The sequence below is a fragment of the Anguilla anguilla genome, chromosome 9, assembly GCF_013347855.1.
Source record: "Anguilla anguilla isolate fAngAng1 chromosome 9, fAngAng1.pri, whole genome shotgun sequence".
NCBI lineage: Eukaryota > Metazoa > Chordata > Actinopteri > Anguilliformes > Anguillidae > Anguilla > Anguilla anguilla.
Genome location: NC_049209.1, coordinates 26,220,511 through 26,240,354, shown reverse-complemented (window position 1 = coordinate 26,240,354; position 19,844 = coordinate 26,220,511). Strand labels below are relative to the sequence as shown.

Sequence of the window (19,844 nt, the reverse complement as noted above, 5' to 3'; positions counted from 1 at the left end):
CTTCACTCCATCACTTTTTTCAGCCCAAAGGTTTGCGGTTTCGGCTAGCAAAATTTGGCATATTTGCCAGGGCACACATTCATGTCATCAAGAGAAGGAAGGAAAAGTTCAAATAATTTGCACCGTGGTATTCTGTCTACAGCCAAGCAGAGTAGTCACACCAGTTGGTTTCTGACACTGTCCTCCCCGTTAAAAAAAGCGTTCTTCACAATTGTATATTTGGTAAATTAATCACTTCATTGTGCATGGCAGATAGGCTAATAAAGGAATTACAATATCGGTATGTATGGGGACATTTATGAGTAGCGACACTGCTGTATAAATAAGCTAAAACGATGAAAGCCAAAAGGAACCGAGAACGGTAGTCTGGAGGCTTGTATTGTTTGTGCCGTCAGGTGGTCACAGGTGCACATCATCAGCAATCACGTACGGTCAATCGGCTTCACCTACAGAATCCACACGCAGGCTCCAAAAAAAAAAACAAGGAAACGAATTTTAATACCTAGTTTTTCCGATTGACAACACACATTTTCTTCGCAGGAGAAGCAAGTGTGAAAGCGTTCCATGCGTTCTTGGTATTTTGCGTGAAGCACGCCCTGCAAATTCTTACACTACGGCACTACCCCAAGACTTGCAGCCTAAGCCACACTGAGGTCAAAGTAGTGTTTCAGTTGGCTGACCATCGAGTTAAAGGCAGCTGTCAACTTCGTTGATGTGTTCCTCCCACCTCCTCATAGGCTGTTGCACCTCAGTCGTCTTGATAGGCGAGTCCACTAAGCTATAAGTAGACAATGACGAGGGAGAGCTCAGTCGGACAGTGGACCCTAAATACTGACATACATCAAAAACAGTCTTTTAAAATGGACGACATCAAGACTAAAACAATCGAGGCAAATGGCGATAAAATTTCGGTCACGAATTCTACGTCAGGTTCAAAGCCTGTTTGTGGTGGATGTCTTAGGCTCTTACACAGCTGGGTACCCATCGACTACAAAGAAGAAATCGTGCAACTTTCAACATTAGCAGGACCTGTGGTAAGATTGCTGCTTCCACACTCGGTGGTCTTTTTATGTAAGGGCCTATATTTAAATAACAGGTATCTCCTTTCGAAGCTTATCTGATATTTTTGGAATCTACTAAAGTAATCCAAAAAGTTTTATTTTCAAGGCAGTGTGGCTTACAGTTTACAGGCATACATTGCTTAGCTTTTTTATTTTTTAATTCAAGATCACTGACGCAAAAAAGACGGCCAAGTGTCTTTTTTGATGGGGGCCCGGCACGGGCCTGCGACAGACTGATTAGCATTAAGCATTAAGGTAGGGCCCTATAGTTTCTGTGTTAACAGAATCACAGACGGAATCGCGGAATTGAGAATTAAAAAAAAAGCTATAACACAGATTCCATAGGGCCCTACATTAAGTCGGTGCTAAAAGCTGACTGAAGATTTTAAAATAACTACGTAATGTGAATGTTGTTATAAAGAAGTAATTTATTCAACACACATTTTAAAAAATCAACAACTATTTACAGCATAGCATAGTCTTACAAAGAATCTGACAACAGTGTACAGACTTGGAATGCTGTGTTTTCAACAACAAAATAAATTAAAATAAATAATATCTAAGTTTTTGCACTCCACAAAAAACTTGTATTCAAGTCCTGATTGGCTACTGAATCTTACAACAAGCCTTGGAATGCTGGGAACATTTAAATAGGGATGGGAATCACGAACCGGTTCCAAGTTGTCCTATTCATTGGAATCGTATGGCTCCGACCTTATCGATACCGCTTATCGAAGCTGGCATGTTTTTACGACAGCTGCGCATTGCAAAACAATGACGTAACGCCTTGGGGGAGGCACGCACGCAGGCGGCGCCTCTCTCAGGTGTTCGTTTTGGACGGCAGCTTTCACAACAAATTTGATCCGGGCTGCCAGCCTTGATACATTCTGTTGCGATAAAGATTCTAAGACGACTCAGCAATTTCTCTGGATTAACGGGTTATTTTCTAGGATGAAATGCGACTGTATTACGAAATGGCTACACATGTCATGTAACGTGCAAGTACCTAGTTGGCTATCTCCCTGGATACGAAGTAAATGTTTTTACCAATAAATAATAATAAATAAAATGCGATTTTATCCATGGAAATAGCTATACAAAAAGGGTAAATAAATGTCGTGTTTGCGATTGCTGTCGTAGATTTCAGAAGGAAATGCCACTGACAAAAAAAAAAAGTTTGCTCTCTTTGTAGTGGTTTGGGCTGGAAACGAGCTGTAAGAGCGGGATATGCACAGAGACTGTAAAAAATATGGACACAGCTACTGTGACGTCACCCATTGACTCTCCGTGGGTCTCTAAAACACGTTTTGAAGCTCAATGGCGGGCGCGGCCATTTTCTCGATTTGGAGCCAAAACCATAGAGTTAAGCGGTCTTGTGATTTTTACAATTTGATTGACAGTCCGGTGCGGAAAAGCCCCTCAACCTGAACGAGGCTAGCTGACTGTCTGCCGTTATGTTTTAAAATATATTATCAGATGTTTACGGAGTTTAATTTCCATCCGTGACTGTACTGTGTCATGTAATCACGTTATGTATGACATTAAAAATGCAATTAGGCTATGTTCAGTTATCTTCAATTCATGTTTCTCAGCAAAACGAATATGCTTAGCTAGCATATCAGCTTGCCAGTGAGCTAGGTAGGCTGTCCGTGGTTAGCTCACGCGTTAGCAATATGAACCACAGGGGAAGAACATTGACTACACTGATGGTCAATCAATCGGAGATGTGTAGGCTACTGGTGATTTGACTAGGCAAATTTTCGTATAACTGTCTGGTAGATCTGTTAACCGAGCAAGTTATCGTCGTAGGTTTTCGCCAGTCAGATAATGAGCCTGCTACTACTAGCTACTCCATCGCCGTTTGTGGTGTTCACTTGCTGGGTGACGCTAGCTGACCGATCGTTCGCAAATCACTTTCTACCGAACAAAAATTAACACTCAGCGGTGATTAACAAATCTACCAAGTATTTTAATAACTGATCTGCAGGCGTGTAAATATGACAACGCACTTTGTACGGCAAGTTTTCCACCTGGTGCATGAAGAAAAATAATGTAGCCTACGTTGAATTTCTAATTATAATATTAGGCTATTATTTTTTTCTTGTAAATCATCAAAACCAATGGAGAAAAGCCAATATACGCAAGGAGCCCCCAGAACCGATTCTGAGAACCACTGTCTTAAATGCCTAGCTTGTCGGTCTCTTAAATGCTAAAAACATGTTCCTTTCTAAATGCCAAGATGGTTAATTTCGTTAAATTCTGTGTGTGTGATTTCATCGTGTGTTGTATATTCAGCAAATGAACCTTGAAACTCTTAATTCGCTTCGTGAAACTGAAAAAGTGTTTATCCCAAAATCGGGATTTTTGTAGCTTTGTCACATGCGTGAAGCATGGCCCAGGTAGACATTTACGGAATGTAGCTACACGACTGACAAGCCGCCAAACACGTTTGACAGATTGAATGTTTGCCGGTTAAGGTTAGCTAGCTAGTCAAATGGCTTGGTAGCCGAAGTTGCGAACTGTTTTAGCACAGGCTACTACTGGACTACCAAATATAGCAAGCTGATTACGCTTTCTGCCAAGTAATTATTTGGTTAAGTAGGCTAAAGGAAATAGTAAAAATGACTCGGATACCGAAAAACTTAAGAGGAGGATTATTTTATGGTCGTCTAGAGCAGCTGTAAATAGCACACGCCATAATGAAATCACCACGAAATGGGATGCCTGCATTTTCAGACTTAGCACAGGCGGACCGTAGCCGGAGCCGCAATGGCAAGGCCAAGAAGCGCCACCGCCCACCCCAGTGACCATAGACTGTAGCCCCTACTGTAGCTGAGTCCTCCGCAGTAATCCGGAAGTGACGCAAGCTGTACCTCATTGGTCCAGAACAAATATTGGCACTGTGCCCAAATGACGCAATAAATCATGAAATCGACCCATGGACAGTCATAAGACCAATAAAATACACCTATTATGACTATTTGTTCTTTTGAGAAAAAATTATTGACTTTGTATTTTGATCGCATTTGTACCGTAGACTTACATGGAAACCGGATATGAAAACACCTATACTGGAGCCATCCGTAGTGGCGCTAGTGAGCAACCAGGAACTACAACACCAGGAAATGAGCTTCAAAAACGAAGTCTGGTTTTGGCCGCTTGGATATGCACAACACTGCCTACTTATTGGCTACTAAATCTTACAACAATGTACAGCCTTGGAATGCTGGGCACATTTAAACAACAACAAAATATCTATGTATCTGTGTTACTGACTGTTTGGCTAGCTAGCTAAGTTATCTAGATGAGCACGTTGTCGTGCACATCAATGTCACCAAGCTAACGTCATTAATAAAGAAGTGAAGTCGAAGTTAGCCTAATATAAGTGAAGTTAATATAAAAAGAATGTACTTACCGACGATGAAGTGATAACACAGTTTGTAACGAGGTTAGTTAGCCTACTAAAGAAATGGTGCCTTGCTAGGTAGGCTACTGTTAGCTTGTGATATTTGGAAGCATAAAGTGTTGAACGTCTCTATGCACAATGAGGGTAAAGAACAGACCTGCTGTTTTCCTATAGTGCGTTCACGTTTTTAACCAACAGATGTCGCTGGTGAGCTTTCCAACCAAGCCGCCCCACTGTAACTGTAGTTTAAAAAACATCTTAAAAATGTAAAAAAAAAAAAAAATCCCCGATGCTTAGGCCCGGCGGGGGGTCAATTTAGGCGCGGCGGCCCGCCGGGCTTGCAATACACTGAAACCCTGGTCAGTGACTGAGTGAGTGAAGTTACACTACTGGTCGGCCGAGTTATGAAATCACACCATTTCTCGGCCGGTCCACCATATACTAGGTTTTGGCCTGGTCTTGTTTACACCGATAAGGAGCGCAAAAACGGAGGGGGGGAAATACACTACTTTCTATGAACGTAGACATCTGTGTTTATTGATCATACTATTTACACAGTCGTTGTTCAATACCAATTTTATTTGGTAAACAAAGCTAACGGCAAACGGAGAGTGAGCTGTGGGTACCGTTCAGAGACTGTAAAAAAATATGGACAAAGCTATTGTGACGTCACCCATTGACTCTCCGTGGGTCCCTACAACACGTTTTGAAGCTCAATGGCGGGCGCGGCCATGTTGTCGATTTGGAGCCAAAACCATAGAGTTAAGCGGCTCTGTAATTTTTACAATGTGATTGACAGTCCGGTGCGGAAAAGCCCATCAACCTGAACGAACGATTGCAGAACGAACCTGAGGCTAGCTGACTGTCTGCAGTTATGTTTTAAAATATATTATCAGATGTTTACGGAGTTTAATTTCCATCCGTGACTGTACTGTGTCATGTAATCACGTTATATGTGTGACATTCAAAATACAATTATGTTCAGTTATCTTCAATTTATGTTTCTCAGCAAAACGAATATGCTTAGCTAGCATATCAGCTTGCCAGTGAGCTAGGTAGGCTATCCGTGGTTAGCTCACGCATTAGCAATATGAACCACAGGGGAAGAACATCGACTACACTGATGGTCAATCAATCAGATGTGTAGGCTACTGGTGATTTGACTAGGCTAATTTTCGTATAACTGTCTGGTAGACCTGCTGTTAACCGAGCAAGTTATCGTCGTAGGTTTTCGCCACAGTCAGTTAATGAGCCAGTAACTGCTGCTAGCTACTCCATCGCCGTTTGTGGTGTTCACTTGCTGGGTGACGCTAGCGGACCGATCGTTCGCAAATCACTTTCTACCGAATAAAAATTAACAATGTCAGCAGTGATTAACAAGTCTACCAAGTATTTTAATAACTGATCTGCAGGCGTGTAAATATGACAACGCACTTTGTAGGCCTACAGCAAGTTTTCCACCTGGTGCATGAAGACAAAAATAATGTAGCCTACATTGAATTTCTAATTATTAGGCTATTTTTTTCCCCTTGTAAATCATCAAAACCAATGGAGAAAAGGCAATATACGCAAGGAGCCCCCAGGACCGATTCTGAGAACCACTGTCTTAAATGCCTAGCTTGTCGGTCTCTTATGCTAAAAACATGTTCCTTTCTAAATGCCAAGATGGTTAATTTCGTTAAATTCTGTGTGTGTGATTTCATCGTGTGTTGTATGTTATTCAGACTCTTAATTCGCTTTGTGAAACTGAAAAAGTGTTTATCCCAAAATCGGGATTATAGTAGCTTTGTCACATGCGTGAAGCATGGCCCAGGTAGGCCTAGACATTTACGGAATGTATACGACTGACAAGCCGTCAAACACGTCTGACAGATTGAATGTTTGCCGGTTAAGTTTAGCTAGCTAGTCAAATGGCTTGGTAGCCGAAGTTGCGAACTGTTTTAGCATAGGCTACTAGACTACCAAATAGAGCAAACTGATTACGCTTTCTGCCAACTAATTATTTGGTTAAGTAGGCTAAAGGAAATCGTAAAAATGATTCGGCTACCGAAAAAAGTAAGAGGAGGATTACTTTATGGTCGTCTAGTGCAGCTGTAAATAGCACACGCCATAATGAAATCACCACGAAATGGGATGCCGGCATTTTCTGACTTCGCACAGGTGGACCATGGCCGGAGCCGCAATGTCAAGGCCAAGAAGCGCCACCGCCCACCCCAGAGACCATAGACTGTAGCCCCTACTGTAGCTCAGGCTTTTGCTGTAATCCGCAAGTGACGCAAGCTGTACCTCATTGGTCCAGAACAAATATTGGCACTGTGCCCAAATTACGCTATAAATCATGAAATCGACCCAAGGACAGTCATAAGACGAATAAAATACACATATTATGACTATTTGTTCTTGTGAGAAAAAATTATGGACTTTGTATTTTGATCGCATTTGTACCGTAGACTTACATGGAAACCGGATATGAAAACACCTATACTGGAGCCATCCGTAGTGGCGCTAGTGAACTACAACACCAGGAAATGAGCTTCAAAAACGAAGTCTGGTTTTGGCCGCTTGGTACCGTTATATGAGTTTGGAGAGTTTGAGCACCCGGATGTATCATATAATCCCTTGACGAGTAGCTCAGCAGACCTGGGTGTAAAACGAACACTTGCTTTTTTGAAAAGCCGTCGTGCACTGACCACTTGTTTACCTTTCTCTCCTGGTCCTTTTTGTCTTTTCTCTTCTACACTATCTAGTGTCTAATCTGTAGGTAATTGGAGCAGTAGGTACAATTTAGTCAGGAAAATTGCAAGAATTGTTGGGCCGAATGGCCTGTTCTGGTCATTGTTATGTAATGTTAAAAAAATGAAAAATAAGTACTGTTACAGTTGTGATAATGTCTGGCTACATATTAGCACCCAGCTGGGCCAGCCCGACTATTTCAGGCTAATGGCGATGGTTACTGCTTCAGTGACGCTTTTTACTAGCCCTAGAATAACTGTGAATGACCTTCACAGGGTAGTCTATTCAATGACTAGTGCCCCCACTAGTAAATAGGAGAAAGTAACCCCTGACAAGCTCTGATGACATGACAATGCGTGCCACTCTGCTACTCTAGCCAGAGAGCCTGGCACTACATACATTTTAAAAATATTTATTTTGGGTATTTGTGACGGATTATAAACTCCTGGAAAGTTTGCTTGATAGACGTTACACCTTTACAGGGGCTCTGCCTCACTGCCAGCGTCAGCTGTCAGTGGATGCTTTTAATACTCTGCTTCCATGGCATCTCTGCCAGACAGGGCAGCTGTTGGGGCTTGTGTTACCTTGAAAAATGTTTCCTCCTCCTCTACCTCTTTCTGTTTGGGGTACCCCCTGCCCCTCAGTTGGTCATCCTCATCTGCTTCTCTCCTCCTGATCTATTCCAATTTGTAATTGTTGAAAATATGTGTTCTTAACAGAGAAAACTATATGCTTAAATCTTAAACTTTTACGCATTTTCCTTTTATGCATGTCTTCAGCAATGTCCTTGTATGAATTTGTTTTTGTGTCAGTGGAGTGAATGAAAATTGGAAACCAGACAGTTTCGTTTTCAAATTAGATTGGCATTGTGTAAGTTGCGAGATAATGTTAGTTAAAACCTTGTGATAGGTTGGGCAAGACAGAAGCCTAGGGCGGGCGACACCCAACCCCGCACTCCTCTGTCTCCCCCCCTGATTATACCCATCTTCACACATTTGTTTGAGTAAAAGCTTGTTTGTGTTTTTTGTCATATCTGCAGAGCTGCCTTCCAAATATTCTATTCTCATTCTGTTTATTTTCATCGCAGCGCTGATTTTCTTTTGAATTACTGTGTAAATATGTAAGCGTGCCATTTAACGTCATTGAATGTGCCATTTCACTGAAATGCTGTACAGTAAAAATTCATATCACAGCATGGATTCATATTTTATACCTAAAAAACTGCATGCTGCCCAGTCCTATGTAGGGACACATTATACCCACTGAACCCAAATAAAGTTAGGTTGCAGTGTAAAATGTTCTGAGAAATGTACAGTTGTTTGTTGCTGCATTATAAATGCGCCAGCTTGAAGCCAAAATATTTTTATGTGCATTTTGAAAAATGCAAACCGCAATGACACATTAACATCCATCCATCTATCCATTCCCTAACCGCTTAGTCTAGATCAGGGTCACAGCGGCAAATGGGCAAGCAGAGCAGCCCAGACGTCCCTCTCCCCAGCAACTTCCGCTGACTCATCCTGGTAGATCCCAAGGCGATCCCAGGCCAGCCTTTGGATATAATCCCTCCAGTGTGTCTGAGGTCTGCCCCTGGGTCTCCTCCCCAGTGGCTGTGCCTGGAACACCTGCAGAGGGAGGCAGGCACCCAGGAGGCATCCTTATCAGATGCCCGGACCACCTCAACTGACTTCTTTCAATGCGAAGGAGCAGCAGCTCTACATTAACATCTGTCCTAAAATTAACATTTGTCTGAAAAAAAATTGCTACGTGACATGCAATATGCTGGCTCACATGTCAGAATGCAGTGATATTTATTTATTTATTGATTGCTACCTGAAATGCACAACTGATTTCCTGGTTCTTTTTGGCAAATTTGAATGGCCCTGTATTTCCAGATCGTCGCACAGCTTATGATCTTTATGATCAGCTTCATCAGTACGGTTTTCTGTGGACATTTGGGGAAGATTGAACTGGCAGCAGTGTCTCTGGCAATAGCTGTAAGTGCTTGTTTCCCCGCAAACTGCTCACTGATTTGATGAGATCCATGTTCCATGTCATCTATGACTTGCTGAAATCACACAATAGAATACAAAGTGATATGACACAGCATTGTTGGGCTGAATGGCCTGTCATCATCATTGTTATGTTTGATACTTTTGGGCAAATATGTTTTCATGGTGTTAGGTCCCTTAGTTCCAGTGAAGGCACATGGTAATGCTACAAATTACAATCACATTCTAGACTGTTCTGTACTTCTCCAACAATTTGGGGAAGGCCCTGTGTGGACGTGACTGTGTGCCGGTCACACAGTGATGTCCATGTAGATATATTTTTGTTGAGAACGTTGTAAAAGAACTTGACTGGCCTGTACAGAGCCCTGACCTCAACCCCATCCAACACCTTTAGGATCAGTTAAAAAGCCAACTGCGAGCCAGGTGTAATCACCCCATCAGTGCCTAACCTCACTAATGCTTTTCTGGCTGAATGGAAGCAAATCCTGGCCTCAATGCTCCAACATCTAGTAGGAAACATTCCCGTAAGAGTGGAGATTGTTATAGAAACAAAGGGTGGACCAACTCCAAATTAATGCCCATAATGTTTGATGAGATGTTGGATGTCGGGTGTACACATACTGATGCTCATGTAGTGTATTTAATGTCACTATGTATGTTGATTTGCATGTTTTTTTTTTGTTTTTTTTTTTTTGTTTTTTTTTTTTGCGCAAGGTGATAAATGTTACGGGGATTTCTATTGGATCTGGATTAGCGTCTGCTTGTGACACGCCGATATCTCAGGTATGGGCTGCTTTAGCCATTTCATTTCTTATTCAAGTGCAGTGGAACCACAATGGGTCAGAGGTCATTCCAATTTCAGAAAACAGATTCACATACTGCATGCAATATAGGCAGTTAATGATTGTGTGAGTATTTTTGAATCAGACTGATTTCTTGTGGCAGAGTCAGAGTCCCACTTTTCTGGTAGTCAACAATATAATTTGAGCATTTTCCTACATTTCACACACTAAACTAAGAAAAATAGCATGCGTGCCCGTGTGCGTTTATATGTACAGTATATATTTGATACTCTTGGTGCACATTCCCCTTGCCCTTTCCTTTCTGTAGACATTTGGGAGCAGTAACCTGAAGGGAGTTGGGGTCATTCTGCAGAGGGGGATTCTCATTCTGCTGTTGGCATGTTTTCCATGCTGGGCTGTCCTCATAAATACTGAGTGCATCCTTCTGGCTGTGAAGCAGAATCCAGAGGTGGCCAGGTAAAACCTAAATACTAAATTTCTTTCCTTCATAACAAATACATTAACAAAGCCCCCGCCCCCCCCTTTACTGCACAAGTTTCTCATTTATACTTGCAGTTACTTCAATAAAAAATATATTTCTCATCAGGTTTTATAGCAGATTCTTGGGAGGATATAAAGGGAAAGCAAAATAAAATTAAATCGGCATTAACACACAGACTACCCCTGTGAAACTGAGTGAGCCTTGTACACAAAAGCTTCTTTCTCATTAATCTGAATGATGGTGTCAGTCATGGATATTGACAGATCTGTTTGTTCCTCCTTCAGGCTCTCACAGCTGTATGTGGAGATATTTATGCCTGCACTTCCAGTGAGTTCAATCTCTCCATTACAGCTATGGTATCTTTTCAATTTTTTCCACACAATTATCCTTTTTAAAAATAATTCAATTGATGTTTTTGTAGGCTGCATTCATGTATCAGCTGCAGTCACGATATCTGCAGAATCAGGTGAGTAGGCCTACTTTAAGGGAGCCTTCCTGCTTGTGTTTGTATTGTTAATCAATCCAAAGTACCAAACCGAGTAAAATTATACATCTTATAAACAGATGATTTGAAAGTTTAATTACACAGGCAGCTGAGGGAACACAAGCGTGTTTGGCAGACATTAAATGTTCAGTTTTATGCAGTTATCAAGCTACATTTTCATTATTATTTCATCCTGGGGAGGGGGGGAGACATTGGCCCCCATCTGATTGGTTCCTGAGGCACTGTTGGTGCAAGACATCTCCAGCCATTAGGGCATTGACCCTGCAGTCTCTGATAAGTACAAGCATCATTTGTGTGTCTTGAGGCCAAATGTCATGTTTGTTATACATAATGAAAGCAAATTCGCAGTATTCAGAGTCGATGATTGAAAACTTTTTCTGTGTTGATGACTCTTTGTCTTTCAGGGTATAATTTGGCCCCAGGTCATCTCAGGATTAGCAGGCAATGTTGTGAATGCAGTGGCCCACTACATATTTCTGTATGTGCTGGAGCTGGGAGTGGCGTAAGTGCTGTCTTGCTGCTGGTAGTTATTGTCATTTTTGTTCTGTTGCGAGGACTCCGCCTCTAAACCTGTGCCATTGGTCCGTTGTCTGCAGCGGATCAGCGGCTTCCAAAACAATCTCCCAGTTCTCATTGGCTGTGTTCCTGTTTGTCTACATTCACTGGAAGGGCCTTCACAAGACCACCTGGGAAGGTGAGCTCATCGAGCACTCCTTTATCCAATGAAAATATATAGGCATACTGTTACGACCTGGTCTAGGGTCAGGTCGTGACAGGGTAAAGGGTAAGGAAATGGGAGTGTGGAAAGGGAAAACAAAGACAAAACTGCTGACTGACTAGTAACTCCAGTCATGTCTGCCTAACCAAAACTAAATAAGCCTCGGCTAGGTTTACCGGGCTCGATGTGATGTGTAGCCTACCCCCAACAGAGATCAGATCTCTGCCCAGGATCACCTTCAAAAATAATAAAGGAAAAATAAAATAACAAGTCAGGGTGGGCGAACAGGGTTGAGCACGAGAGGTACACTGGGGCAAACAAAACAAAAGGGCTAGGCAATAATCAAGAGTAGAATAGGATGAGGCAGTGGTCATACACAAAATCCAATAAACAAACAAATCAAAAGGGGCTAAGCAAAAGTCAGAAGTCAAACAGAAATACGGTCATACACAAAGTAAAATAATCAATCAATAATTCACAATCCACACACGAGTTTGCAGAGCTAGTCTACCTCCGATCAAAACAAACAACGGTCTTTTAAATAAACAAACCGGAACGGGAAATTGCCAATCTGGGGCAAACCAGAAGTGAATCAAAGATAATCGATCTAAGAGCAAAGATGCACAACTATAAACACAAACGCTATACGATAGAGGTCGTAACACATACGTTAAAAATATATGCTGCAGTATATTGAATAGAACATTTTTATATATGCTGGCGTGTCAAATTTATTTTCTAATGCATGACAATATGCTGTCATTTTTGCCTAATATATTTTATCGGTTATATTCCTATATAACTCATCGAGACAAAAGCTGTAATTGGTATATTTTGCAATATATTGATATTATTCAGGACATTTTTGCAATACAAATTATGATTATTATTATTTTTGCACTGTTTGAGTAACCGCTTTTAAGCAAAAAAAAAAAAAAACTCTGGGCTGTTTCTTTATCACTGGCATGTGTAGTTAATTGCTGAACATATCTTCAAACCTGTCAAATCAAAAATGTCGAATGAAGAATGAAAATATCTTTGATCTGCATGGACAAAAACATGTTTGTTGACAGTCTGCTGTATAATGCTGCTCTCAATACAGTGAGCATAAATCAGGATGACTGAAAATAATTTTGCATATTGCAATGCCTTACTCATTCAATTGGATTAATGTAAAACTCTCTCTCTCCGTCTCTCACTCTATCTCTACCTCTATCTCTCTAGGTTGGTCTAATCAATGTCTGCAAGAATGGGACACCTTCATCCATCTGGCCGTTCCTAGCATGTTTATGCTCTGTCTGGAATGGTGGACCTACGAGATTGGAGGATTCCTGGCAGGTCCGAGGTCATTTTATTTTGTTGGTAATCAACAACTGAGGAAGCTATGCAGACTGGTCATGCTAATTTGTTGTAGTCTGAGATCTACACAACAGTGCCCACATCTGAATTTGTAATTTGAAAATAATTTTTTTCCCCTCTACATTTCAGGACTGATCAGTGAAGTAGAGCTGGGAGCATAGGCTATAGTATATCAGATAGGCACCATTGCATACATGGTAAATACACAGTACATCTCTAGTGTACAAGCCACTCTTTCTCAAAGCCAGCAATAACTGTCACTGTTAACAGGGCCCTGCTTAGTGTTTGGGTGATATGAGCATTCCAGTACCACTTACCTGAAAGTGTGGTTAAAAGACAACCAGATGCGTGACCATGCTCTGTGATGTCCCAACACATGTGCTGTCTGTTTTATGCATAACAATCTTTGTTTTAACGTATTTGTATTATGTCTGAATTTGTATTTTGTATTTGTTGTTTTTAATGTACCTGCCCAGGGACTACAGTTGAACTGTCACATTTACAGAAATGTTTATTAATGTGGAACTGTTAGCATTGCAAGCTGTTGTTTGCTCTTGGATGTTTCTGGGCGTGTTAGGAAAGTTAGGGTGACTGTTGCAAGTATGTACATTTGAATGTTATCTTTGCCATACAGTTCCCTCTAGGGTTTTCTGTAGCTGCCAGTGTACGCGTGGGCAACGCTCTAGGTGCTGGGAAGACTGCTCAGGCCAAGCTGTCCAGTAAGGTCGCTCTACTCTGTGCTGGTAAGAATCGGTGAAAGTATCCTTCTGCTAAATACAACATAGGCACACACATCTTGAGAGGTTTTAATTATCCAGTTAAAGACATGCAGGCTAATTGTAGACTCTAAATTGCCCATAGGGATGAGTGTGTGAGTGAATGGTGAGTGTGCCCTGTGATAGATCTGTCCAGGGTGTATTCCTGCCTCTCGCCCAGTGCGCGCTGGGATTGGCTCCAGCACCCCCACAACCCTGACCAGGAATAAGCGGGTATAGATATGGATGGATGGATGGATGGTTGGATGTTATAATTGCATTCCATTGAGAGTTCAGTCTAATGTTGTTCAGACTTCTTTACTGAGTATATGTGAGAATGCTCTCTGCTCAGACCTGTTCTACAAATAGTTTTATTTTTGAAATTGCATGGTAACGTTTTCTGTTCAAATGATTAAACTGTAACCATAGTACCTTTTGTGTTTGTGATTAATTATCATTTTCGTGCAGACTACATTGTGCTAAATTGTGCTGTTTTCTATATTTTTCTTCATCTTCATGCAGTTGTGGTCTCATTTTTTGTGGCGTTAATCATGGGGAATCTGAAGGATGTAATCGGATATATTTTCACAAATGAGACATGAGTATTGATTATATTATATGCAACTTTAATATTCAAATATGCAAGCCATAAATATTATAGCCACAATATTACACACAGGCAAACACACACAAATGGTTATTACTCCCATTTTCTCTGTAATAATGGTGCCGAAGGCTCTCAGTTTAGGAAAAGTAAGATTTGATGATATATTTATTTATTTCATAACTTGTTTTGACCTTTGTGTTATGAGAATAAGAATCACAGCATTTACACAGAAGCAAATAGTCATGACTGCATGGGGCATGAGTTTGCCGATTTTGGGTTTTCATTTTTGCAGCAATAGCTATTTCTGGCTGCACAGCATGAAAAAAAAAAAAACACTGCAATCTTACATTGCATTGTGTGTCCACTTCTACATGCATGTGTCATGCATGTACTGCCATCCTACATTTTCTAAAAGAAAATTGCATTAAAATGTATTTAATTGTATAAATAAGATTAGCACATCTTCACATTCTAGCATAAAGAAACTGCATACTGTGGACCGTTAATAACAAACGAACATGATTGCTTTATCTTTCATGACATGAAGAATTGTGATGTACTGTAGCTATAGGGGAACAAGACCAGGTCAAAACCTAGTGTATATGGTTTTGACGTATATGGCTGGACCTAACATGTGATCCAGCCGACCAATGGTGTAACTTCATCACTCACTCAGTCACAGACATTCGCATTTGTAGGGCTGGTCCTGCTGTTGCATTCCAGCCAAAAATAAGGCATCCTCATACTCTCATTCTCAAAACCACTCTCTGTCTCTCCATAGAGAGATATTTGTCAGGGTAAAGGATGTCATGTTGATATATGCCTGCTTCCACCTCTTTGACTGCGTAGCGGTGAGTGATATTTCTAATAAATTATTCATCATCATTTCATTTTGCAGCTTAATGTCTTTCAATGGGCTAATTTAACAAAGCTTCTGATGACTTTTGGGGGAAAAAGTGGATGACGCAATAATTACTTTAATATCACCTGCCCTTTTCCCCGAAGAACAGCCTTTCCTGCCCTTTAAAGAATAGAAGAGAGTGATAAAGTCTTTCATATTATGTATTATGTGTAATTATCATCCTAACTTACTGTAATGTAGTAGTAATGTAGTTGACAGTTCTCAACTGGGATAATATGCACATTGATTATTTTTTTCTTTTATGTCTAATACTTGTGTGTAATAAGTAAATATATACAAATATATAAGGAGAAATTCATAGTAGTGCAGACCTACAATTAAGTTTCTTAATATATAGGCATATGGAAACAAACCAGAAAAAGCACTCTATATGAAGTGTAGGTAACCTAATGTAATTATACTGTTGGATTACCTCTTAACTTGTGTCCTCTGAGTGAACTGCTCCCCCACCCCCGTCTCAGCTTTCTCCCTCACAGGAGGGAGCTCAGTGTGTTATTATGCATAGGACATCATGAAATTACTGATACGTGTTTGTGTTGGCTAGTAATCCATGAGGACTCAAAGTAACAAAAATATCAGAATGAAATAACATTTTATACTGTTACATTTACACTGGACACAGTGAGCAGGCCTATGTGTCTGACAAACTAAAACATTCCCTTACAATTGTAAAGTTTCTGCCCTGTCCAACACATTGCTCAATACAAAATAATCGGATACACAGTTGCTGATACTGGTTACGTAATGTGTAGTCTTAACATTTTTCTTTGGTTAACTGATTTTTTTTTAAATAAAAGAGATCACCGATCACCAGTTGCATCATTTTTATTTCTGCTTTCAAATATATTGATGTGAACTCAAACTCAATGGGCAGACATCTAAAATGGAAAAAGTTCAAATGGCTGCTACCTGTCCCTACTGAACAAATAGACTCATGGGATATCTTGAGATTTGATAAATAAATTGTGATCGGTTTGACCTCCTGTATACTCTAAGCTAGGCTATATTGGACTGTTACGGTGATCTGATAAAGTGCTTTAGTTTTAGTTTTCCTTTCATTATTAAATTTGCATCATGTGGCCATGTCTGCTCATTGATTGTTATAAGTCATTGCACTTCGCATTTGGGGTTATTGCAAGTCAAGATTATATGTTTGGGGGGGGGGGGGGGGGGTCGGTCACCGGGGCACCGTAACCTTTAGATTGATGGCACACCTATTTTCCACTCTTCCAGTCTTTGTTGTTTTAAGTAGTGTGCTTCACAAAAAAGAGGTCTGCATTGTTATTTTAATTTAACCTGGAGGTTAAATTAAATTCAACTGAGAACTTTGCTCTTATTTACATTAACACCCTGAATGGTGGAAATGGGTAGGTAATGCATGGGCTTGAATGGAACATTCAACAGTTTCCTTGTGGAGATTTGACCAGGACATCAGGGATTAACATCCCTACTATTCCAACATCAATTTAGTTTGTCCAGAAGGTCTCCCATCCATGTACTAACCAAATCCACAATTGGTTGACTTACAGTTTTACATTGGATGCATATAGGGAGGTATGGCTGCTTAGCTGCAGCTATTTGACATAAAATTATATAGGTTGGGATGTCTGCTGGCTAAGCAGTTGCTGTGATATAATATCATTAATGTGGTGAGCATCAGTGCTGTTTTCCGTTTGCTCACCCCGCTTTTGTCTCTTCAGGGTGTAACGGGAGGCGTTGTGAGGGGGGCCGGGAAGCAGGCCATTGGGGCCCTTTGTAACCTGGTGGGATACTACTTCATAGGCCTTCCCATTGGAGCATCCTTGATGTTTGCTGCAAATATGGGGATCATAGGTGAGGATGAAGAATGTGACCGCTGGTGTGTTTATATGCCCTGTGTTCTAGGCGGCTGTGCCACCCCCCCCCCCCAAAAAAAAAAAAAACAATAATCCATTCTATATTAGGGGTGGGAAATTCCATTTCACTTCAATCAACTCAGGAGATTATTTGGAATTCAGTTGATGAATTTAAATATTCCCGTTCTATGGGGATATCTATGGGGATGAACTGTAATGGAATTGATCCCACCCCTTTCTCTTACACACGGCCTGTCACTGCGTGTCTATCCTATGTTTGTGTAACCTCTGTAATCTTTTGTTATTTCCGTTTTCTTCCCCTGTGTATGTGGTCTGGTCATTGGCTGTCTTGTGGATGTTTTAGGCAAGTCTTATATGTTGAATGACACCAACCCTCCCCCCTCTCCCAAACTCACCAGGGCTGTGGACGGGTTTCATGTTGTGTGTGATCATGCAGTGTGTGTTCTTCATCACATTCCTGGTGAAACTCAATTGGAAGAAGGCCACTGAAGAAGTGAGTTTCCCCCCATTCCTCTTTCTCTTCATACACTCCATCTCTCTTTCTCTTATTCATATCCCCCCTCCTTATTCATCTGTGTTCACTCTTCATCACAGTTCGCTCACTTCTCAAGGTTTCTTTGGTTGAACCGATTTGGTTGTTCTCCAATTGTCTGTGCATAGAATTTATCTTGCATCTGAAATGCACATAACAAAGGCATCTAATTAATCAAACAAGTTTGTGTACTGTATGTGTATACCTATTTCCAAAATGGAAGATCACTGCCTGTACCCAGTAATGTGGCCATAAAGCTTCCACATTTACATGTTTAGTGATGAAGATGCACGCACTCAGGTGCACTGATAGGGCTCTGCTGCTATGTTGCTAGGCGCAGGTTTGTGCTGGGGTGCAGCCCCCTCCCTGTGCACAGGAGGGTGGAGAGCAGGGCCATCCACTGGATAAACTGGACTCCTCCCTGGGTAAGACTCCGCACACCCATGAAGGGATTACCTGAGCCCTGTCACTCTAATCTCACTGTCGTAGTGCAAGTGAGTGCATGTGTGTGTATTAATACATGTAAATCAATTGAGCATGGGTGATGATATTATCATTTTTAAGTTGCAGTAGTAAATAATTATGTGCATTGATATAATTATATTGGCAGTTACATAAGGATGATTAAGATTATTAGTATTCATAGTAGTAGCTTATTTATTTATATATATATATATATATATATATATATATATATATATATAGCATATGCACTGGAATCGCTGTTGTGCAACATTAAATGTAACATATAATCATACTGTGCAGCATCAGTTATTTTTCTTCTTCTAATAATAATAATATGTTAATGTGCTATCGTTATGTGTTCCAGCCCTAACTGTGGAGGCCCAGGAGACTGAGGGGCTCCCTGGGGAGAGCTGTAAGGACCTGGAGAAGCGGAGTGTGGGGCTGGGGGAGGGTGAGGGCGGGGCTCAGCAGGCTCGCTCCACAGTGGCCGTGGTGCTGTCTTTCAGGCAGCTGCTCCTGCGACGGACGCTGGCCACGTTTGGAATGCTGCTCCTCTTGGCAGCGGGAATCGTTTGCAGCATCCTGCTCCCCCGTCTCCTCAAGTAAGGAGTCGAAGCCGGGCCGGGCCGGGCCTTGTTCCTCCAAGACTTGCATCCGAGAACGCGACTACAAAACCGACAGCTTGAAGGATCCAAAGGGTTAACTTATCAAAACAGTCTTGAATTCTGACAGAAGATCACTGGGTTGTCTTCATTCACAAAGTTGGGGATGGGAAAAGTCTGAAAGGTGGTGATCAAGTTGAACTTGCCATCTGCAGGCAACTCAGTGGCCTATTAACTTTTTAAAAAAGTGTTTTTGAAATGCTGTTTTTATTGATTTTTTTTTTTTTTTTTCCATTTGTTCTTACATTGAAGAATGCATTTGCCATTAATGACTGGCATGTAGAAATAATTCTGTGAGACTGTAATGGCTTATTAAAATGAAAGCCAGAAAACAGCTGGTGTGCTGTGGTTTTTGTCATGTATCAATTTACAATTTCGTCAATTGGTAGATACTTTTAGTCGAAATGACTTCCAAAAGTACATTATGATAAGCAAACACCACTATAACTAGCAATAGGCAAAGTCACAATGTAGTTAGTGTTATCGTAAAGGTGTATGCCTCAAGACCTGCAAAATGAGGGAGAGAAGGGTTGTTTTTTTAAGGTGCCTTTGAAGAGATGGAGCACCTGTTTAAGAAGACCGCTCTACCATTTTGCTAATATGTTTGTTCCTTCATTCACAAGTGCTAGTTTAGCATAGCTACAGTCTGACAGCTATGTATCTATAACAAGTTAGCTTGTGAACTGCATCATGACCACAAGCTATATACTGAGATTATTCTGTTAAGTTCTCTTGTCCGTTACTGTATTTTAAATAATGAGCAGACTGAGGTTCTTGCTGCATTTCTCAGCCAACAAGCGACCTCTCCTGTGGAATATGTTGGTTAGACCATACAAAAGTCCCTGATGTGACCATTAGCCACAATAAACACATTTATAGTTCAAAAAAAGGAGAGCAGACCCACAACATAGTATATGTAATGTTCTCTTTTTTTTTTCCCAAAGTATTTTATTTGGACACAAAAATC

At 40.9% G+C, this 19,844-nt stretch overlaps 1 pseudogene; it reads left to right on the top strand.

Moving 5' to 3' along the window:
- Window positions 1-610: 610 nt before the first annotated feature.
- On the top strand, window positions 611-19,211 carry LOC118235493 (annotated as a pseudogene).
- The last annotated feature ends 633 nt before the right edge of the window (window positions 19,212-19,844 follow it).